Source organism: Thalassophryne amazonica, chromosome 2, assembly GCF_902500255.1.
Source record: "Thalassophryne amazonica chromosome 2, fThaAma1.1, whole genome shotgun sequence".
NCBI lineage: Eukaryota > Metazoa > Chordata > Actinopteri > Batrachoidiformes > Batrachoididae > Thalassophryne > Thalassophryne amazonica.
In genome coordinates this window covers 27,474,912-27,497,770 of record NC_047104.1, presented here as the reverse complement: position 1 = coordinate 27,497,770, position 22,859 = coordinate 27,474,912, and the positions used below count along the sequence as shown (strand labels likewise).

The 22,859-nt window shown below is 43.5% G+C and overlaps 1 long non-coding RNA gene and 1 pseudogene across 1 annotated transcript; one reads left to right on the top strand and one right to left on the bottom strand.

The window, feature by feature from the left end:
- The window catches only part of LOC117503413, a 166,651-nt pseudogene that overhangs the window by 132,365 nt on the left and 11,427 nt on the right, over positions 1–22,859 (bottom strand).
- LOC117523128 lies at positions 1,839–17,210 on the top strand. The gene is made up of 3 exons (XR_004564430.1): positions 1,839–1,849; positions 2,050–2,064; positions 17,103–17,210. It is a non-coding gene; the product is annotated as an uncharacterized LOC117523128 (long non-coding RNA).

The following is a 22,859-nucleotide window of genomic DNA, read 5'->3' as shown; positions in this document are numbered from 1 at the left end:
ATTATGAAGGTGCCACTATGTGCTTCTCTGTACCCCGCATGTGCCACGTAGCAGCCTCTAGTGAGCCACGACCGACCTGTCATTACAGCCTCGAATGGCTCACATCAGCCACACTAAGCCACGTAGCGCCATGATGGTGCACGTTTAGGCATGAGTTTGGTCCAAACCTCCAGCCCTCCCACACCTGGTCCCTTCAAAGTGTGGGTTTTCAATTCACAGATTCACAGCAGCATTTAAAGATGTCCCTTCATTTTTGTTATGTGTTGACGTGGGTTGAGGAGCGGACCTGCGTCAGACAGAACCCAGCGCTAAAAATAACCAAAAAGCGGTTCCAATAACAAAAACAATTTCTTTATTTCACCCGCTGGTGCATAATAAAGTGTAAAAATGAAAATAGCGTCCTTCTGGTGGAGTGAAGGCTGGCACGCTCTCCAGCGCCCAAAAGGATTGAAGCCCGGCGCTCCTGGACTCACCACTACCGCCAAACACCCCCCAGGTGGACACGACAAACCGACTCTCTGCGAAGGATAGAAGGGGTGAGGTAAGGCAGCAGTTACAACTAATATCCTTCAAAAGACACACACTATCAGCAACACATTCAGGTCTGTATTTTAAGCTTTATGCAAATGAGCAGCTTCTCACGACAGGTGGAGGATCACTTGTCCGCACGCCACAGCAGTGAGAAGCGAGCTGCACAATTCTCATCACAATTCAAATATACTGCGTAACAAAATACCAAGTTACTATCAACAATTAGTCAAATACTTAATCACCTCTGATGTGTGCTGACAGCATGTGTCCCTCACCCTTCCTCCTTCACGGGCTCGATGTGTCAAACCCAGGCGCGGTCCTCAGCGTCTCACAAACGAACATCACAAGGTCGAGTTCGCGGCAGTTCTGCTTGAATCACACATGACTTAAATGCAGAACGCCATCCAATTATCTGCTTCAGCTGAAAGTCTTTAAGGCTGCACGTGAGCACCATTCACAGGTGCTGCACATGATGTTGATGAGGGTGAAGGACTCTTCAGCCAGCACCTTCTCCACAGACAAATCAGTTTTCATGCCACCTGGAGAGCAAAGAAAAGAAAAGAACACCAAAATGTCCAGCCACACCCCCCAACACACAACAATTTTTTTTTTTTTTTTTTTTTTTAAACGTAGTCCAAAATAGACACTCCATCACAGTTCCGCAGTTGTGCGCTGTGCGCCAGGCTGCTGTCCACCTGTAATGCACCAGACCAGCTAGACCCGAACCACGGGTTCCTGGAGAGCCGCCTCTGTGCTCCTCGCTGGCTCCGCGGCTCTCTGGCTTTTCTTCTGCGGCTTTAAACACACAAAACTTTATGTTTGTCCGTTTATTTCTGCAAAATTGCTCTTTTGCGGGCGAGCGGCTGTTGTCCTTTCATGGACAGCCGCCTCTGTGCTATTTCTAAGTGGCTTCCTTTCCATCCGTGGCTTGCTGGCTTTATTTTTTCCCTGGCTTTAAACACAGTCATTTTTTACAACGTGATTCCACTTTTAACTTTGTGTTCGTCCGTTTATTTCTGCAAAAGTGCTCTTTCACGCGCGGTGCCATTCTGCATACAGAATGAGGTGGCCGCTTTAATTATATACACGCGTGGATCATTTTCAAAATATATATATTTCTTTATTTCTTCCACAGCTTACAAGTCACCATGATACAACTTTTAACTTTGAGTTACGTCTTCAAAATCGGTCTTTTGCGCGCTCTCCACCTGTGTTCCGCTACAAAATAATTATTTTATATACAGTCCAGCGCACAGAGCAGGTGGAATTGTGTGCGCAAGAGAGCCGCTCCAAAAATAGCCTCTCAGGTCTTGCCTCAGTGCGCACACACAGGGGAGGTCATGTGATCCATTAACAAGATATTAAATCAACAAACTTTTACATACAACAGACATCAACATACAGACATACTTTTACAGCTAGGAACTGTTTTATCAAGCTATAAAAAACATTAAAAATAGTTACCTTAAGCTGTTCAAAATACATTCCACATGGAGCAGGAAAGAGAGGAAAAAAAAGCGTCCAGATGAAACAGTCCTCTGTGATTCCAGAAGTGATTAGAGGTGTTTTCAGCATCCAAGGTTTGACAGAAAATGATTAATCCGCTACAAAATAATTGTTTTATAAAGAGTCCAGCGCACAGAGCAGGTGGAATTGTGTGCACAAGAGGACAGCCGTTCCAAAAATAGCCTCTCAGGTCCTGCGAAGGTGCCGGGCGCACGGATAATGGACTTTTAGCAGACTCGTAAGCACCACGCAAATGCCTCTAAGCCATCGCAGTAACTCAAACACAAACTGCGCCACGCTGTTGTTGCTAAATTTTGAACTTCTTGAAATTAGCGCCACGCTCAGACAGGAGCCTCGTTAACTGAAGATAATGCCTCTAAGAGCCACTCAGAGCCATGAAACTCCCATGATAGTTGAAGAAACCCTCTCATAGCAAAGAAAACATGCTGCGTGGCTCCTTCTTTATCCTTCATTATTCGGTGGGACCCAGGTTTTAGCCTATTGGCAAGGCGGTACCTGTGTATTCCTGCCACCAGCTCCCCCTCAGAGAGGGCTTTTAGTACAGGGGGCAATATTGTGTCCTGCCACAGGGCAGCTTTAAGGCCAGATGCAGTAGACAGGCTAGTCTTTCTGGCAAAAAACCTAAGCCTAAGTCCTAAATAATGTGCACTAGAAAATTTCAACATGTGTAATGTTTACAAGTTTTGCACATTTTATTCAGGTGTTTTGTAGCATGTAAGATGATGCACATTTGAAATAAGCAAAGACTTAAGTGTATGTAGCATCATAACTTGAAAATCATAATGTTTACATATAATGGTGTTTTCATTATCCCTGAGGGGCACTTCCAAAAATACAGTTGAATGAAAATAGTTTTTATATTTTTCTTTTTTTTTTTTATTTAATTTGCTCTATTTCCTTTGTATGTTAATATAATGTTGGGTTTACTGTTTGAAATATTGACCACAAGGAATGTTGTTGTTTGCAAAAGGCAACTGCAGTATTCAATGTTGCTAATATTTATATGGTTAGATGTTTGTTTTGCATTGAGTTTAAGTTGAAACTAGCTAGTCTGCACTGTTATTAAAGATTATGAAAATTTGCAAGTAGCAATGATGCTAACAGCATATGTAGAATCAATACTTGAAAGTGATAATGTTTACATTTTTTCATTTTCCTCAAGGGGGCAATTTGTTTATTTTGGGTCCTTCATACCAGCAAAACCACTCAAGAGTGTGAGCTAGTTCCTGTGTTATTTTACATTTTTCTACCTTTGTTTTACTGTTGAGTATATATATATATATATATATATATATATATATATATATAAAATTAAATAATAATTAAATAAGATGAAAATATTTTATATATATATATCTTATTTAATTTGCTTTGTTTTTACTTCGTATGTTAATAAAATGTTGAGGTTTCTTCAGTTTTCATTGCAGATACTTTAAAACTGGCAGTTTGGAAAAAAAAAAAATCGGGATTATAATCGAGATCGAACGATATGAAAAAAAAAAAAATCGTGATCACATTTTTTGACATATCGCCCAGGGCTAACTCAAGGTAATTTCACACTTTAAGTATCTTGGTAGCTACGTGGCAAGTGATGTTTCCCTTGATTGTGAGGTAAACAACAGGATCAGCTCTGCCACAGCAGCTTTAGGCAAGCTACGCAAGTGTGTCTTCGACAACCACGATATTGAGCTGGAGACCAAAATACGAGTCTATCAAGCCATCATTTTACCAACACTTTTGTATGGCTCTGAAACGTGGACTACCTATCGTTATCAAGTGAAACAACTTGAGAAATTCCACCAAAGATATCTTCGGACAATCATGAATGTGAAATGGTATGATCGTGTCACCAATGCTGTAGTTCTTGCCCGAGCTTGCCTAATAAGTATTGAGGCTATGTTACACCAAAACAGACAAGATGGTATGGACATGTTTTGAGAATGGATGCGCAATGTCTTCCAAAACAACTTCTCTTTAGTCAACTTTCTACTGGATTGCGTTATGTTGGTGCTGCTAAGAAGTGGTACAAGGATGTCCTTAAAAGAAGTTTTAAAGACTGTGAGATTGCTGACTGGGCTACAGCCCCAGCAGATAGATAGACTGGTTTGGAGGAGAACGGTTTGTGATGGCATCAAGACCTTTGAGACCAACAGACAGAAAGCTGAAGAGGAAAGACGCGCAGGACGGAAAGCTGCTGAAGCTCTAAAACAGTTGGCAGCCTCCTAGTTAGATGCCTGGATGAATTTCCTCTGGACCACCATGCTCGTGTCAAGTGGTAGTGATGACCCTCAAGCCTAAATGGTTTGGAATGACACTTGTGGTGGACCCTCAACAAAAACACACAAACAAATTCAAAGTGTGTAGGTGGAGGGGCCGGAGTGGAAGTGAGCCATAGAGTATTCTGCCACTTGTCAGTTGCCAGTTTGACTCACTAGTCTGGCTTTGCATCATGTGAGAACATCAGCGCAGAGGTGAGGAAAAGTCAAAAGTACCAAGTCGAGTCTCAGTTCATGGCAGACAACCTAACTCCTAATTAGGGATGGGTATTGATAAGGTTTTATCGATATCGATGCCATTACCGATTCTGCTTATCGATGCGATTCCTTATCGATTCCCTTATCGATACCTCATGAATTTTGTACTAAAAGTAGGCTTTACAGGTTTTCTATGTATTTCCTTGAGTCTTAAAGTAAATAAATATGAAATTAGTCACTGTATCCTTGATCCCTGGACATAAATAAAAATAAACAAAACTGTTTCGCTTTGAAGTTATTAATTCAGACTGAATTCTATCGTTCTACCTTGACTTGTCAGAGAGCCGCGCAACGTTTGGAGCTGTGTGAACAGAAGGGAGGATGATTCTCGTTTCTTTCTCGCAACGAGACAGGAGTCCCAGTTAATAACTTTAATCCGCACAAAAGTGAATCACAACTCATATTCAGGGATGAAAGCGGTGAAAAACAAAAAAAGCTGAAACCCAAAATTACCCTCCAACACCACCTGCACGAAAATGTTTGAATTCAAGAAGCTCTGAAATGCAATCTGGGACTATTCCAGACAATAAACTGGAGTGAGTGATGAATCCATTTAGGTGAGGAGAAAAAAAATACAACTTTCCTTATTCGGATTCATTCCAGTAGTATTCTGCTCTTACTAGGATGCAGCAGTTTCTAGTTTGGCAGATAGTTCTGGAGGAAATCACTGAAGAAATTAACAAACTAAAATATGGTTTGACTGAAACAAACTGTTATTAAACTTAAATAAGAGGGATGAAATGGAGGTGTGAGAGTCACTAGGTGTTCACAGGAAACATTTATTTCTGTATATATTTAGTTATTTATGTTAGTTGCTATTATATATTTTTTTCTGTGTTTCTATTCAGGTTCTTTTTGTCTCTTTCTCTAAAATTGTATATAATAATCATAAGATTATTAATATATAAGCAAAAATAAATTTAAGGAATATTACAATTTGAAAACAAATGCATCCGAACGTGATGACAGCTGCAATTGCTAAATGCTAACTTTTAACATTGAAAATGCCATAGACATGCTAACGCGTTACCATCACTCCCATTTTTAAGTTATAAAATACATCAACTGTTTCAGAAGACCATAACAGGTCGGTTTAACATAGAAAAGGTAAATAATACTCACAGACGTATGCTCTTTAGGGTTTTAGCGGGGGAAAATTAAGCGAAAGAAATAAACGAAGCAATCGACCAAAGCATTGCTTCAATCTGCGAACCACGCTTCGATTGGTTCAAGGTTCAAAGCAAAGCCGTGCTGCAGAAAAGTTGATTAAGGACCCGCTGCAGGGTCTGTAATCAATGTAGAGAAATGATCATTTTCCTGACAAACACCCGCCAAAACAACGGCCACTCTCAAGGACCGATAACAGAATCGTTAAGCACAAAGCTTATTGATGTCGGTGGATCAAATCATACCCGAAAGGAACTGGTTCTCCATACCCATCCCTACTCCTAAGATGTGAAAGTGCCATCACAGTGATTTTATTCTACCTCTGTGCCAGTGTATGAAATAAAGCCATGTAAAAAAAAAAAAACTAACTACCAGTATTTTTTGCTACACATTCAAAACAGCACTGTTGCAGTTTAACTGCCAGCAACCAATACTACACACTCAGTAATGCACACTTCAAACAAAACTATAACAAATCTTGCTGACACATACACATAAGTCATGTGCACTTTATACAATTTGGATCCAAAATGGAAAAAATAAAATCAGAAATACTTTTTAAAAATGTGCTCAAGCTACCCACAAGGAGACTTTTAGCGACAAGGCACTGCAGGAGTCTGAAAAAGCTGTCGACATGTGAGCAGGGAGCTGCTGTGGAATGTTTGCACATTCCAGACGGAGGGTACCTCACCAGGTCGGCGAGAACAAGAGTGACAAAACTGCTCCACCCCTTTAACCAGCTTCTACAGTCTAATGATCTGCACTCACTACAGACAAATAGTTTATTCCAAAAACAGCAGCAGTTTCACTCCCCTTGATGCAAAATTGTTTCAGTTATGACAAACGTGACTCCTCTACTGCAGGCAGGACTGAACAAAACTGGAAATCATCACCAGTGTGAAAGGTTTTGTACTGCAGGGCTACAGAAAGAAAATCTGCATGGAAACACACAAATCTGCACTGCAATGAACTGCAAGAAGCTAAAAATATGGATGCATTAATCTGCATTCCTTACTGGATTGTAAGAAGGAGACACACTTCATGATCAATATGTTGCTGTAACTGTAAACAGAAAGAGCTGCTTAGCAACCAAAAGACATAACATGCAATAACAAAACATTTCATTTCTAAAACATCCCTTCATAGGTCTTCAGTATCAAATCATACCTGTGACAATAGTAATAATGGCCAACAGTTATTCAGGGTTCTCAGCAGGATTTTTTCTCAGTGTAATGCCGGGGAGGGTTCGGGGACTGCTTAGGCTTCAACCCCGCTGAAGCTTTTGCTTTATGGGCCTATAAAGAGCCTTCTTTGGTGTTTTTTTTTTTTCTTCAAAATGTAATTGGAAATTAATCTTGAAGTAAAAAAAAAAAGCATTTGTAAGGATTTTCTATAGCAAACTGCGGTTTATAAATTAGCAGTTCTGATGCTCCTCTGCAGTGACACATACTCACTCATCCATGTTTTTGCCTGATGCCTCGTTTCTTTTGGCTTTAAAGTTAGACTGTAACAAAGCTTTAAAAAAAAAAAAAAACTATCACTTTAACAAAATGTGGCCCTCAAAATGCAGGCAATAGTGTTTCAGAGGAATATAAATGCACACTCGCACCTGCAGTGTGGCTGTGCTCAGACTGGAGGAGTGCTGAGACTGTGACACCGGGATAAGTTCTCCCCCTACGGAATGGAGGACATCTCATTTTGGGGAAAAACAGTTTTGGTCGGTTGTAGTATGTTGTCTGTTTTACAACATTTGGAAGAGGTATCATTTGATTTAAAACCGTGATTTGCTTTGAAGTTATTGAGTCTGGAATGATCCGTCTTTCCACCTTTACTTGGCAGAGAACCGCAGCAAATCCCAAAAAACACATACGGAGCAAAGGATATTATTATTATTATTATGATTTTCATGAGGGACAATAACAGTTTACGAACAAGAGAAGCGAGAGATATTAATGTTCCAGTCCACGGCAGAGAACTGCGTTGTTGGCTGCCCCACAAAAAAGGCACGGTAATGACGAACGAATATAAACTGTGTTAAACGGTGGACGATTCTCACTTCTGCCCGCAACAACAGAAAACAGTCCTGTTTAGCGATTTTAATCATCAGAAAAGGTGAGTCACGACTGACATCTTTAAATGGCTTTGATATAGGTTGATGAATAAATTGTGGACCTGCTGCTTCTAAATCAGAATCATCGGGTCCACAATCAACGTTGAGAAGTTATAATTTTCCCGTTACACACCTTCAAAAACAACATAACATCCCAAGTATAGTGTAATTTTTTGAGGCAGCAGTGTAACGGACTGTTACGCTGTTATAATGCTGGTGAGAACCCTGTTATTACAACTGCCAACTGACCGTACACGTGTGGGAGGGAGGGGGTCAGGCAGAATTCTGTTGTGTGGGCCGCTGAAGAGGAGGTACTGCTGGCCCACCACCACCAGAGGGCGCCCTGCCTGGAGTGCGGGCTCCAGGCACCAGAGGGCGCTGCCGCCGACGAAGGCTGCCAGGGTGACAGCTGTCACCCATTACTGGACACAGCTGACTGCACTCAGGACGGAGGTATATCAGCAGGACAGCGTCTCCACCTCAGTGCCGAGATATCGCCTTGAGATTAAGGTAACCTTCTCTGCAAGCTCATATTGAAGACTCTGATAAACCTTGGTAAACCTTTTCAGGACAGCTGACTACAGAAAGCTACTTGCTTGGATAAGTACTCACCTTTCCTGCTTCATTGTAACAAGAGGTGGAGGCGGCTTCTCCCCTCTCTGTCTACTGGGTGCTGTCGCACCCATACCTGTGTGTTTGTGCTCTTTCCCGCCAGCAGTACCGGATCCGACGAGCGGAGGCAGTGGCCACCTGGGAATTCGGGACTTGGCGGTTCCAGTACTTCTGGGGTTCGGTGGCAGAGGAAATCTGGGTGGTTCCGGTTCGACTAGGACGGACGCCTCCTACCTTCGAGCCTGCCCACACGACACCAGCAGATTTCGGCTTCAAACTCCAAATTATTAATTGTTGTATTGGTTGTGCTCTTTTCACAACAGTAAAACTTGTTATTCACCTTTCTCCATTGTCCGTTCATTGCGCCCCCTGTTGTGGGTCCGTGTACCTACACTTTCACAACAGAATTCTGCCTTTTGTCCCAGTCAGAGCTTTGTGACATCAAAGTGAGGTGAAATTTAAAAATAACAACCAAGCAAACACACATTTGTGTGCACACGCACACATAAACCTGAACTTTTTTTTGGACAAATAAGTGGAGATGCAAGGGTGCACATCAGCCTTTAAAGGGCACAAGACACAAAAAGGAGGGTTTGAGGAACCTCCCCTAGAAAACACATTCTGACAGCTATAACAAGTCACATAGAAATTATGTATTATTCATACTACTCCAACAGCATGTATACGTTACAAATCCTGGGGTTTGATAACAGATACAAAGCCAATCAAAGACGCAATCTCTTGTATCAGAGGCTTATGACATACAATTAAAGATGTGTGGGAACAAAAACTTTGTGTCCACTTTACAAACGTCACTTGACAAACATCTTCAAAAATTTGAGGACATGGAGTGCTTCCAGTTGGCTGCCATGCTTAATCCCAGATTCAAACTGGACTAGTGTAATGGTGAAGAGCACATCCTAATTAAAAATTGTATCCACCTCTCCAAAAGTCAATACCACCTCTGACATCAGTATTCAGACAAGGAAACACCTCAGACTCTATTCCTACATGGAAAGCCAATCAACTACTGGACCAGTTGTGTTCGGAAGGTGTCGTAACACGGACCCACAACAGGGGGCGCAAATGAACGGACAATGGATAAGAGAAGGAGTAACAATTTAATGTTGCAAAAGAACACAACGGAATATAAACAAGAGTACTGCCAATCATACACAAGAGGACTGCGGGCAGGCTTGAAGATAGGAGACCTCGGATGAACGAAGAGCCGGGGCCCACACCGCTTCTACCACCAACGGCCTGAAGAACACCGAAGCCGTCAAGCCCTGAGTCCCCAGGTGGTCTCTGTCCTCTGTTGTCGGCCCTGGTACTGCTGGCAGACAGAAACAGAAGGTGGTGAGTGTGAATCCTCACAGCCAGCAACCTTGATTAATGATTCCTCCGGGAGGGATAACCTCCACCTCCAGGAACGTCTTGACTTGTGAAGTTCCCGTTTGTCCCTCTCCTGGGTCTTCACGGGTTTGCAACTGCACACAGAACAATAATAGATTACAATAATCACAGCAGAGAAGATTACCTCTAATCGTAGGAGATTTCTCGGCGAGGACGTGGAGTCGCCGTCCGGCCTTTATGGTGATGGTGATGAGATGAATGAGTGACAGCTGGTGTTGAGGATGAGTGACGGCTGTCACTCCCAGTGGTTCTGGCGCCCTCTTGTGCTTGAAGCCCGCACTCCAAGCAGGGCGCCATCTGGTGGTGGTGGGCCAGCAGTACCTCCTCTTCAGCGGCCCACACAACAGGACCCCCCCCTCAACGGGCGCCTCCTGGCGCCCGACCAGGCTTGTCCGGGTGTCGGTGGTGGAAATCGACCAGAAGGGCCGGGTCCAGGATGAAGCTCCTCTTCACCCAGGAGCGTTCTTCGGGTCCGTAACCCTCCCAGTCCACCAAGTACTGAAAACCCCGACCCTTCTGACGGACGTCCAGGAGCCGACGAACAGTCCATGCCGGCTCCCCGTCGATGATCCGGGCAGGAGGTGGGTCGGGTCCAGGGGTGCAGAGCGGTGAGGTGTGGTATGGCTTGAGTTTGGAAACATGAAAAACCGGATGGATCCGCAGTGAAGCCGGGAGTGTCAGTTTCACTGCGGCCGGACTGAGGATCTTGGCGATGGGGAACGGCCCGATGAAGCGGTCCTTGAGTTTGTGGGATGTCACCTGGAGCGGGATGTCCTTGGTGGATAGCCACACCTCCTGCCCCGGTTGGTATGTAGGGGCCAGGGAACGCCGGCGATCTGCATGGGCCTTGGCCCTCGTCCGGGCCTGTAACAGGGCAGAGCGGGCGGTCCGCCACACCCGGCAGCACCTCCGCAGGTGGGCCTGGACCGAGGGTACCCCGACCTCTCCCTCCACAAGTGGGAATAACGGGGGCTGGTAGCCCAGACACGCTTCAAAGGGGGAGAGGCCGGTGGCAGAGGATACTTGGCTGTTGTGAGCGTACTCGATCCAGGCCAGATGGTTACTCCAGGCCGCCGGGTGCGCGGAGGTGACACAACGAAGAGCCTGTTCAAGGTCCTGGTTCGCCCGCTCTGCCTGGCCGTTCGTCTGTGGGTGATACCCGGACGAGAGACGTACGGTGGCCCCCAGCTCCTTACAAAAACTCCTCCAGACTTGCGAGAAAAACTGGGGACCACGATCCGAGACGATGTCCGACGGTATCCCATGCAGACGCACGACGTGGTGGACCAGGAGGTCGACCATCTCCCGGGTCCGGGTTCTTTGCCTGGGCCTCCCGGACGATCTCCTCCACGTCCCAGGTGAGGGTGGCCACGACAGTAGACTCGGGAAGGATGGTGTCGATGGGGTCCGACAACTCGGCCTTGGCCTCCTCTTCGTGCACCCGGGACAATGCATCGGATCGTTGATTCCTGGTCCCGGGGCGGTAGGTGATCCGGAAGTCAAAGCGCGCGAAGAACAGGGACCAGCGGGCTTGCCTGGGGTTCAGCCGCTTGGCGGTCCGGATGTACTCCAGGTTCCGGTGGTCCGTAAAAACCGTGAAAGGCCCCGTAGCTCCCTCCAACAGGTGTCTCCACGCTTCTAGAGCCTCCTTCACCGCGAGGAGTTCTCGATTGCCCACGTCATAATTCCGTTCAGCGGGGGTCAACCTGCGGGAATAGTAGGCACAAGGATGGAGAACCTTATCGAACTCCCCGCTCTGGGACAGCACGGCTCCTATTCCTGAGTCTGAGGCGTCCACCTCCACTACAAACTGGCGAGTAGGATCAGGCTGCACCAGAACTGGAGCAGACGAAAATCGGCGTTTCAACTCCCTAAACGCGGCTTCGCACCGGTCCGACCAGGTGAAGGGGACTTTGGTGGAGGTCAGGGCGGTCAGGGGGCTAGCAACCTGACTGTAACCCTTAATGAACCTCCTGTAGAAGTTTGCGAAGCCGAGGAACTGTTGCAGCTTCCTACGGCTTTTTGGTTGGGGCCAATCCCTCACCGCCGCAACCTTGGCCGGATCCGGGGCGACGGAGTTGGAGGAGATGATAAACCCCAAGAAGGACAAAGAAGTGCGGTGAAACTCACACTTCTCGCCCTTCACAAACAGCCGGTTTTCTAACAACCGCTGTAGGACCTGACGTACATGTCGGACATGGGTCTCAGGATCCGGGGAAAAGATGAGTATATCATCCAGATATACGAAGACAAACCGGTGCAGGAAGTCCCGCAAGACGTCATTAACCAATGCTTGGAACGTCGCGGGGGCATTAGTGAGGCCGAACGGCATGACCAGGTACTCAAAATGACCTAACGGGGTGTTAAATGCCGTCTTCCATTCGTCTCCCTTCCGGATCCGAACTAGGTGGTACGCATTCCTAAGATCGAGTTTGGTGAATATTTTGGCTCCATGCAGGGGTGTGAACACCGAATCCAAGAGGGGCAATGGGTATCGATTGCGAACCTTGATCTCGTTCAATCCCCTGTAATCGATGCATGGACGAAGTCCGCCGTCTTTCTTGCCCACAAAAAAGAAACCAGCACCCATCGGGGAGGTGGAGTTCCGGATCAACCCGGCGGCCAAGGAGTCCCGGATGTAGGTCTCCATTGATTCGCGTTCCGGACGTGAGAGGTTGTACAGTCTACTGGACGGGTACTCAACGTCCGGAATCAAATCAATGGCACAATCGTACGGTCGGTGCGGTGGAAGAGTGAGCGCCAGATCTTTGCTGAAGACGTCAGCCAGATCATGGTACTCCCCTGGCACCGCCGTCAGATTGGGAGGGATTTTAACCTCCTCCTTAGCCGTGATCCCGGGAGGAACCGAGGATCCTAAACACTCCCGGTGGCAGGTTTCGCTCCACTGCACCACGGCCCCAGACGGCCAATCGATCCGGGGATTGTTCTTCACCATCCAAGGAAAACCCAAAATCACTCGGGAGGTAGAAGGTGTCACGTAAAACACTATCTCCTCCCGGTGATTCCCAGACACAACCAGGGTCACAGAATGGGGCCGGTGTGTGATTAGCGGGAGTAGAGTGCCATCTAGTGCCCGTACCTTCAAGGGCGAAGGCAGAGCCACTAGAGGGAGCCCTACTTCATTTGCCCATCTGCTATCCAACAGATTCCCTTCGGACCCCGTGTCCACCAGTGCTGGGGCGTGAAGGGTTAAATCCCCACTCAGGATTAACACTGGGATTCGTGCTGATTTGCGGGGTCTCCCCGTGCACATGTTATGGCCCACCCTTAGCCCAGTTTCTAAGGACGGGCGTTGGTGTAGTCTTTTAACATGTGTTCACATGAGCCACAGTAAAAACATTCCCCGCGGGCCAGTCTCCTTTGTCTGATATCAGATCTCACTTTGGCCCTGCTCGTGTCCATAGCTTCGTCAGCAGGGGGAGCTGTTGCCACACGGAGCCCACTGGCAATGGAGCGTGGGGACGACGTCACCCTTTCAGACCCGGAAGAGAGAGGGACGGCTTGTGCCCGGCCACGCCCCCCGTCCTGCTCCCGACGGTGTTCATTCAAGCGGTTGTCTAAGCGTATAACCAGAGTGACAAGCCCGTCGAAAGTCTGCGGTTCGTCCTTAGCCAGTAAATGCTCCTTCAGTACTGGAGACAGTCCGCTTATGAAGGCAGCGCGGAGCGCAACGTCATTCCAACCCGACCTCGCAGCCGCGATGCGGAAGTCGACAGCGTAATCAGCTGCGCTCCGACGCCCCTGTCTCAGTGACAGCAGCACGGTCGAGGCGGTCTCGCCTCTGTTGGGATGATCAAACACCTGTTTGAATTCCCGTATAAACCCAGCGTATGACGTCAGAAGCCATGACTGCTGTTCCCAGAGCGCTGTAGCCCAAGCGCGTGCCTCACCTCGAAGCAGATTAATTACATAAGCCACCCGGGTGGCGTCTGCTGCGTACATGACTGGACGCTGTGCAAAAACGAGCGAACACTGCATTAAGAAGTCTGCGCACGTTTCCACACAGCCTCCGTACGGTTCAGGAGGACTTATGTAAGCTTCAGGGGACGGTGGAGGGGGTAGTTGGACGGCCAGTGGAACATCTACATTAGGCCCCGGGCCAGCAGGAGGAGACACTGCAGCGACGCTCGACTCGCGTGCTTCCACTCTGGCGGTGAGAGCCTCCATCCTCTGATTGAGGATTGCATTTTGCTCAGTTACCAGCTGTAACTGAGCAGTGAAAGCAGTAAGGATTTGCTGCAGATCACTTACCACGCCTCCTGCTGACGCCTGCGCTCCTTGTTCTCCCATTGGCTGTTCAAGCTGTGGTTGACGCCCCTCGGGATCCATGACGAATGGCCAAGAAATCCTGTTGGGAAGGTGTCGTAACACGGACCCACAACAGGGGGCGCAAATGAACGGACAATGGATAAGAGAAGGAGTAACAATTTAATGTTGCAAAAGAACACAACGGAATATAAACAAGAGTACTGCCAATCATACACAAGAGGACTGCGGGCAGGCTTGAAGATAGGAGACCTCGGATGAACGAAGAGCCGGGGCCCACACCGCTTCTACCACCAACGGCCTGAAGAACACCGAAGCCGTCAAGCCCTGAGTCCCCAGGTGGTCTCTGTCCTCTGTTGTCGGCCCTGGTACTGCTGGCAGACAGAAACAGAAGGTGGTGAGTGTGAATCCTCACACCCAGCAACCTTGATTAATGATTCCTCCGGGAGGGATAACCTCCACCTCCAGGAACGTCTTGACTTGTGAAGTTCCCGTTTGTCCCTCTCCTGGGTCTTCACGGGTTTGCAACTGCACACAGAACAATAATAGATTACAATAATCACAGCAGAGAAGATTACCTCTAATCGTAGGAGATTTCTCGGCGAGGAGGTGGAGTCGCCGTCCGGCCTTTATGGTGATGGTGATGAGATGAATGAGTGACAGCTGGTGTTGAGGATGAGTGACAGCTGTCACTCCCAGTGGTTCTGGCGCCCTCTTGTGCTTGAAGCCCGCACTCCAAGCAGGGCGCCATCTGGTGGTGGTGGGCCAGCAGTACCTCCTCTTCAGCGGCCCACACAACAAGTTGATACGGCCTTGCATGAACTCCCTGTCTACCTGAGTAAACCATGCCTGACACAGGATGCTGATCCTTTGGTGTATTGGAAAGAAAACAAGAGCAATTTTCCAAACCTAGCTGCACTTGCCTGCAAATATATGGTCATAACTGCATCCTCTGCACCTGTTAAGAGGATATTTAATGTTGCAGGAAAGATATTCTGACCAGAAAGATGCCGTCTCAATGATAAAACCTTTGAGGAACAGGATTATTGCATTTACTGCATTTTTGTGTCATTTGTTCATTTTCAAATAAAAGAATATTACAAATTATTCTAAATGGATGGAATTTGGGTTTAATTTTAGTGTTTGTAAAGAATTTTTCAATATTTAAGCCAAAACCTTTGTTAAAGGAGACCTGCATTGAAAAAAATTCAGTCAGATTTTTTGAACAAAAAATGACTTACATTTACACATGAGATCCTTCTGAATGTAGTAAAGTAAATCTGCAAGCCCAGATCTGTCATTCAACAGAGAAATCTTCATTTGAAAATGACAAATTTACAGCTAACATTTAGCCCTCCGCAAATTGTCCCTCTCATCATGGACGATGCTGAGACGTCGCGGACAAGACCCTCTCCATGCATACATTGCACCGATTGTAATTTGTGGATTTACATCAGTTTGCATCTGCACCTTTTTCTTGTCTTATACAGAAGGATCTACTTTTTTTTAAAACTTCATATTGTCTTGCGGCACGTTTGGTGAGTACACATTTCTTTTATTTGTGCTTGAAAATTATTTTGGGGGACTTTTTCATACGGCCGTTCGATTGAGTGGTGTCGCAATGAAAATCTACTGTCTTTCGCCTCCGGTACCATCGCGGGATATGATGGCGAGACCCGCAAAGAATCCCAGTCATTAAAAATATATAAACCTCTCTCAGCGTCCATGGAGCTCTGGGGCTCCGATTGCCGAGACGTGCGGTGCTGTGGATTTTGCCGCAAGAAGTCTGTCCTTGCAGCAACAGGTGTACCGGCCGCTTCGCATTAAAATAGCGAGCGTAGCGGAGGCAGAGAGCGGGAGAGGAAGAACGGCGCCCGCTGTCGATGTCGTTGCTGATCTGAGCACACAGATCTGTATCTCACATTCATTGCAGCTTACTTTTGGATGTTGAAACCAGGACGTGTATAAGTAACATTACTAACAGATAAAATCAATTTCAATGCGGGATCGGACTGAAGGCGGGAGCGCGTCGTCTTGTCCCTGACGTCATGGAAATGATACGGCTGTACAAACTGTTTTCACAGAGGGCTAAATTTTAGCTGCAAATTTGTCATTTTTAAATGACGGTTTCTCCGCTGAATTACAAATTTGGGCTTACAGATTTACTTTACTGCATTCACAAGGGTCTTATAAATACATATCAGCTATTTCTTTCTGAAATCTGACCACATTTATTTCAATGCAGGTCTACTTTAAACATGACAATTTCTTCCTGTTAGTTGGCTATAAAGAATTTCTATGACTTGTAATGAATTTAATTCTACTTCCTGTAATTCCATTTCAAATTCCAATTCAACATCCTGTGAGGTGGAGTCAATTCAATTCAAATTCCAATTCTTCAAACAATTTGAAATGAAATTCCACATTCGGAATTTTGCTCAAGCCTAGTAGGCAGAGGAGAGAGGGATGGAAAAAAAGACAAATGGCCTCTGGAGTCCTTCAAAAGTCACATGACCGAATTAAGCCATCCTCCCATCCAATTCCCCACACTTTCAGTTTCAGTTTGAATGTCTGTTGAAAGTGCAGACTTCAACCTATATACCAGTTTTTAAATTTTGTTGATAGACTCAGTGAAACTTGAATAATGATTTAGAATTTTCTGAAGGCTTTTTACTGGCTTATTATCGTAATGTGTGTGGAGCGGTTTTCCGCGCAAATGAGACTTCTGTCCCTCTGTTCTCTTCTCTGCCTACAGCAACTGAAAGGAGAAAGAAAACATGACTGTCCCTTTATGATTTGTTGTTAAACACACATTCTAAACCAAAACTGATCATAAACCCACATATTTCATTGTGGAGGTGCTGCATTCAGTACACGCAGGTGTGTGCGTCTTTCCTCATTCCTCTTCTGTAGCCAGTGAGAAAAAAATATTCTCCTTTATCATTGGTGGAAAAACACATGACGTAAACCAATCAAAACACTGATTCCACGTGGATTGATCAGCGGCCCCACGTGGGGTTGTTGTTGAGGGGAAAACAAAGCCACCAGAGACAAACACCGCCTTCAAGTGGGCAGCATCAGGAATAGGGATAGGTATTGATTGTATTGATTTTATCGATATTGATTCCATTATCGATTCCACTTCGATCTGATTCCTTTTTCTATGTCAACAACATTTTATTGAGTCTTAAAGTAAATAAATGTGAACTTGGTGACTGGATACTTGATCTCTGGACATAATAAACTCTGCATAGTGGATCCTTGATCTCTGGACATAAATAGAAATAAACAAAATCTGTAGTTTTTGTCAAAAGCATTTCCTTTCAGACATTATTGGCATTGGTGGATTGAATCATTTCTTAACGATACCCGAAAAGAACCGGTTCTCGATACCCAACCCTAAGCAGGAATGACAAAGTATTAGGTTATTCTAAAGAAAATATTACATCTTCAATACAAGTCAGAGAATTCTTGCTTTGGACAGGAATTGTTTTCCTGAGTGTCACAAATATAATTTGTGTGGCATGTTATTGCAAGTTAAAAAATGTCTGAAGCATTTCCTGCATTTAGAGGTTTCTGAGCTTAATAAATAAGAACCACGATTCGGACGTGAATCGATTTTTTCCGCCACCCCTAATAATAGCTACATTTTTTTTGCCAACAATATTTTTATTGAATTTTTCATTTAAGGCAAAAAGAACATTTGCAAACATTTAACACATACGAAACATGGCTTGCATTCAGATATTTACACTTGGGGATCTAAATACTATTTCTTTAAAGTAGAGTACATTAAACATAAAAGAGTTTCATTTTTGAGGTCCACAGAGTAAATAAAAAATTAAAAAAAAGAGATAATAATAAAGGTCTATTCTGCTTCTTCCATTATGTTTGTTAAATCTTTTGTTGTAATATATTTAATGAATTGGTCCCAAATTTTGTAGAATTGGTTTTGTTTATGTCTGATTGTATAAGAGATCTTTTCTAAAGGGAGTGTAGTAGCCAATTCAGAAATCCATCTCCCTATACTTGGACGCTTAATATCTTTCCAACAAGTTGCTTCCAGTCTTTTTGCTAATAATATACACAAATCTAGAAACATTTTCTGACTTTTCTTGAATTTTATTGCCTCTGGACAAATGCCCAAAAAAAAAAAAAAAAAAAACTGGAGTAAATGGAATCTGGACACTTAATATACTTTGAATGTGGATTGTCACTTCCCGCCAAAATATTTGTATTTCTGTACATTGCCAAACACAATGGAAGAATGTACCTTTTTCCACGTTGCACTTGGTGCATGTGTCAGGAATAGCACAATTATATTGATTTAGCTTTTCTGGAGTTATGTATGTTCTCATCAGCCAGTTGTACTGCAGCAGATTCAGGCGTGTATTAATAGTTTGTGTTTGTGCTTTTTTACATGTTTCCTGCCACATCTCTAATGAAATGTCAGTACCAAAGTCCTCCCTCCAAGCCTCCAGTTTTTTTTTACAGATGTTTCGGTGCATTCATCAATCAGGTGTTTATAAAATTTTGATATTAGTCCCTTTGCCCAACAATCCATTTCCATCATTTTTTCCATGATAAACAATGTAGGAATAGATAGTGTTTGATTCTGTTGTGTTCTAATAAAATTTCGTAGTTGTAAATATTTGAAAAAATGGTTATGGGGAATATTAAATTTATTAACCAATTCTTGAAACTGCATCAATACTTTTTGTTTGTTATAAAGATCACCAATCTTTTCCAGCCCTTTTTGGGCCCAAGATTTAAATCCCCCATCTGTTTTTCCAGGAGAAAAGGCATAATTGCCCCATATTGGACTGAAGACCGAGAGAGAGGACCGGTCAGCAAAAAATGTCTTCACCCGATACCATATTGCAATCATATTTTTAACCACAGGGTTTTTTGTTTTCTTTTTCAAAAGCGATGGTTTTGCAGAGTACATATACAAAGGGAATGGCAAGTTCAGTTCCATTTCTTCCATTTCTTTCCAAACTGGGGGATCATTCCCCATAAAATAAAATAACAGTGTTCGCAGTTGTGCAGCCCAGTAGTAAAAAGTTGGATTAGGGCATTTAAGCCCCCCCCCCCATCAAATGGCAAGTACAATAAAGACAAACGTATCCTGGGACGTCTATTATTCCATAGAAAGTGAATAAACAGTGTTTTTAACTGTGTGAATAGGTTACTTGGAGGAGGGAGTGGAAGGTTTTGAAAAACATACAGGAGTTTAGGCATTATATTCATCTTAAGTACATTTATTTTCCCTATTAGAGACATGGGTATTGTTTTCCACCTGTCTAGTGATTCTGTAATTTATCTTAATAGTGGCTCGTAATTATTGGTTATTACATTTTTAAGTTGAGGTACGACAAGAATACCCAGATAAGTAAAACGGTCAACTATTTTAAATTCGGATGCAATTGAAGGAGGTTTTGCATGGTCGGCCTCATTTAAGAACATTATAGATGATTTTGATTTATTCAATTTGTATCCAGAGAATATTCCAAATGTATTTATCAACTGTAACAATTCAGGAATAGATTTTTCTATATTTTTAAGGAATATGATCACATCGTCTGCAAAAAGAGCTAGTCGGTGTTCTCGTTGTCCAATAGTAATCCCTGAGATGTTTAGGTTTGTTCTTACAGCTATTGCCAATGGTTCTATCGCTATAAGAAACAGCAATGGCGACAACGGATCTCCCTGTCTACAGCCTCTCTGTATGGGAATTTCCTTTGAGATGTTACGATTAGTCATTATTTCGGCATAAGGCTGTGTGTAGAGTAATTGAATCCATTTGTTGAAATTATCACCAAAGCCAAAAAGTGTAAGCATTTGAAACAGATAAGACCATTCGATCCTGTCGAACGCCTTTTCTACGTCTAGTGACAGTATTGCTGTGTCTAATGCTCCTTTTTCAAATTGAAGTATATTTAAGAGTCTTCTAACATTATGGAATCCTTGTCTATTTTGTACGAAACCATTTTGGTTGCTATGTATAATACTTGGAAGTATTTTCTCTAATCTCTTTGCAAAAATTTTACTTAAAATTTTTAGGTCTACATTTAAGAGACTGATCGGCCTTAGATTTTCACATTTATTATTGGGTTTACCTGGCTTTGGCAGTAATGTTATAAGAGCTCCTCTAAGGGTGGCAGGCAGGGACCCATTATGAAATGATTCTCGATACATTTCTAATAGTGGGTGTATCAATTTCATTTTAAATACTTTATAAATTTCCACGGGTATCCAATCAGGGCCTGGGGTCTTCCCTCCTTTAATGTTATCAATGGCTACAGATATTTCATTAAGGGTTATATCTTTGTCCAATTCATTTTTGGTTTCTTCTGTAATTTTTGGAATTTGTAGATCATGAATAAAGTCATTAAATTCTAATAAGTTTGTAACCGACTGAGAATTTGAGCTATAAAGATTTTCATAATATGTTTTGAATGCTTCATTTATTTCAACTGGGTCAACTATATTTTCATTATTACTGTTAAGTAATGTTGTGATGAGTCTTTCATTTTGTAATTTTTTTTAATACGCCAAGCTAATACCTTGCCAGGTTTTTCCCCCTGATCATAAAAGGTCTGTTTCAGTCGTAACAAACTCGATGTTGCTTTTGAGGCTGATAGTTCATTGTACTGTGCTCTCATTAGAATAATTTCCTGATGAGTTTTTTTGACAACCTGACTGACAGTATTGTTCTTCCAAGTATTTAATTTTTGTTTCTAATGATTTAATTTTCTTGTAAATTTCCTTGGCCTTAGAGCTGGTTATATTAATTATTTGCCCCGATAAAAGCTTTGAACGCTTCCCATCTGGTACTCTTTGACGTTTGTGTCGTATTGGTTTCAAAATAAAAATTAATTTGATCATTTATAAAGTCAACAAACCCTGGATCTGTCAACCATTTTGTTTTAAATCTCCACTTAGGGGTGTCTGTAATAAGTCAGATATAAGAATAGGGTCATAAAAGATATTTTTTATCTTACATTTCAGTAATGCAGACACAAGAAAAAAGTCTATACGAGAATAAGACCGATGTGTGCTGGAGTAGCATGAAAATGTTTTGGTATTAGGGTTATATTCCCTCCATATGTCTATTAAATTAATTTCTTTCATAAATTGTTTAATCACCACTCGACTTTTTGCATGCGATTGATCAAAAATAGGCCCCAAGATGCAATTAAAGTCCCCAGCCATTATACATAGCCCGGGCAAAGACGAAACCATTAAAAATATGTTTTGAAAAAATGCTGGCTCATCAGAGTTAGGAGCATACAAATTTACCAGGATTATTTTTTTATTGAGAATGGTTCCTTGAATGATTATGTATCTGCCAGCTTTGTCCTTAATTATTTTGTCTATCTGTAAAGGAACAGTATTATGAACTAAAATCATTACACCCCTTGCCTGAGATGTAAAAGGAGCTGACTAAATATTTCCCTTCCACCTCCTCCTCACCTTCAGCTCATCTTCTGACTTTAAATGTGTTTCTTGAAGAAATATTATGGTTGACTGAAGTATTTTTATCCTATTCATAACTTGTTTAACCTTTTTTAATTTCTGCAGACCTCTACAATTCCAAGATGTGATTTTAATTTTTAATTTCAGTTATTCACTAAATGATAGTTGAAAGATAAGATCCCCCTTTCTAGTATTGTCAAAGCAAACCAGATGAACATGTACAAAGAACAGCGAAAAATAAAAATACAAGAATACCCCCCCCACCCCCCGTCCGTAAGTCCAGACATTTCCCTTTTAGTTGTTCCACTTCCAGAAAGCGAAAAACTGTTTCTCACCATGTGAGGATCAGTATAACTATACTGAGGTATTAGAATTAAAATAAAAATTGTAGCTGCTCTGCCATTAGTATCTTTTTCCAAGCAACAAAAATTCACAGGTCTATAACCTGCATCAGATGAATATTTACTGAATACATAGTAACTAACGCCTGGTTCATTTTAATTATTCCAAAAAAAACTGTGTTTATCAGAAAGAGCCCATTCTTTAGTCAGTACCTTTTACATTTTACTCACGCCATCAATTCTACTGATTGTTTGACTTAATCCTCTGTATGAAGACTTCAGCCTCTTCTGCGCTGGTGAAGATGTGTGTGCGGTCATTGTAGGTCACGATGAGGCGAGCAGGGTAAATGATACCATACCGGAGCCCCAGTTGACGGAGTTGTCTCCGTGCCTCATCAAATCTCTTCATCATCTTGTGCGTCTCAGGTGGCACGTCCTGGTAGAATCGTACTGGTTGCTCCTTGTAGAGGATTTGTCTCTTCGTCCTGGCTGCCCGCATCACAGTTTCTTTGTCCTTATAATTCAGGAATTTCATTATAAGAGCACGGGGTGTGGAGTCAGCAGCTGCACGCAATCTTCTTGGACCCAGCCTGTGTGCCCATTCCACTGTGAACTTTCCCCGGAGTGGTGCAAGGTTGAGCGCTTCTGGAAGCCAGCTTTCCAGGAATCCACAGGCATCGTTTCCCTCTGCTTGCTCTGGCAAGTTCACTAATCTCAAATTTGAGCGTCTGGCTCTTGCCTGCAAGTCCAACACTCTCTCCTCCAAGGATTTATTCTTCTCTTCCAGACATGTTACTTTGTTCTGAAGTACATTTACTGCATCTTCTGTAGCGGATATTCTTGATTCCGCCTGTGTGA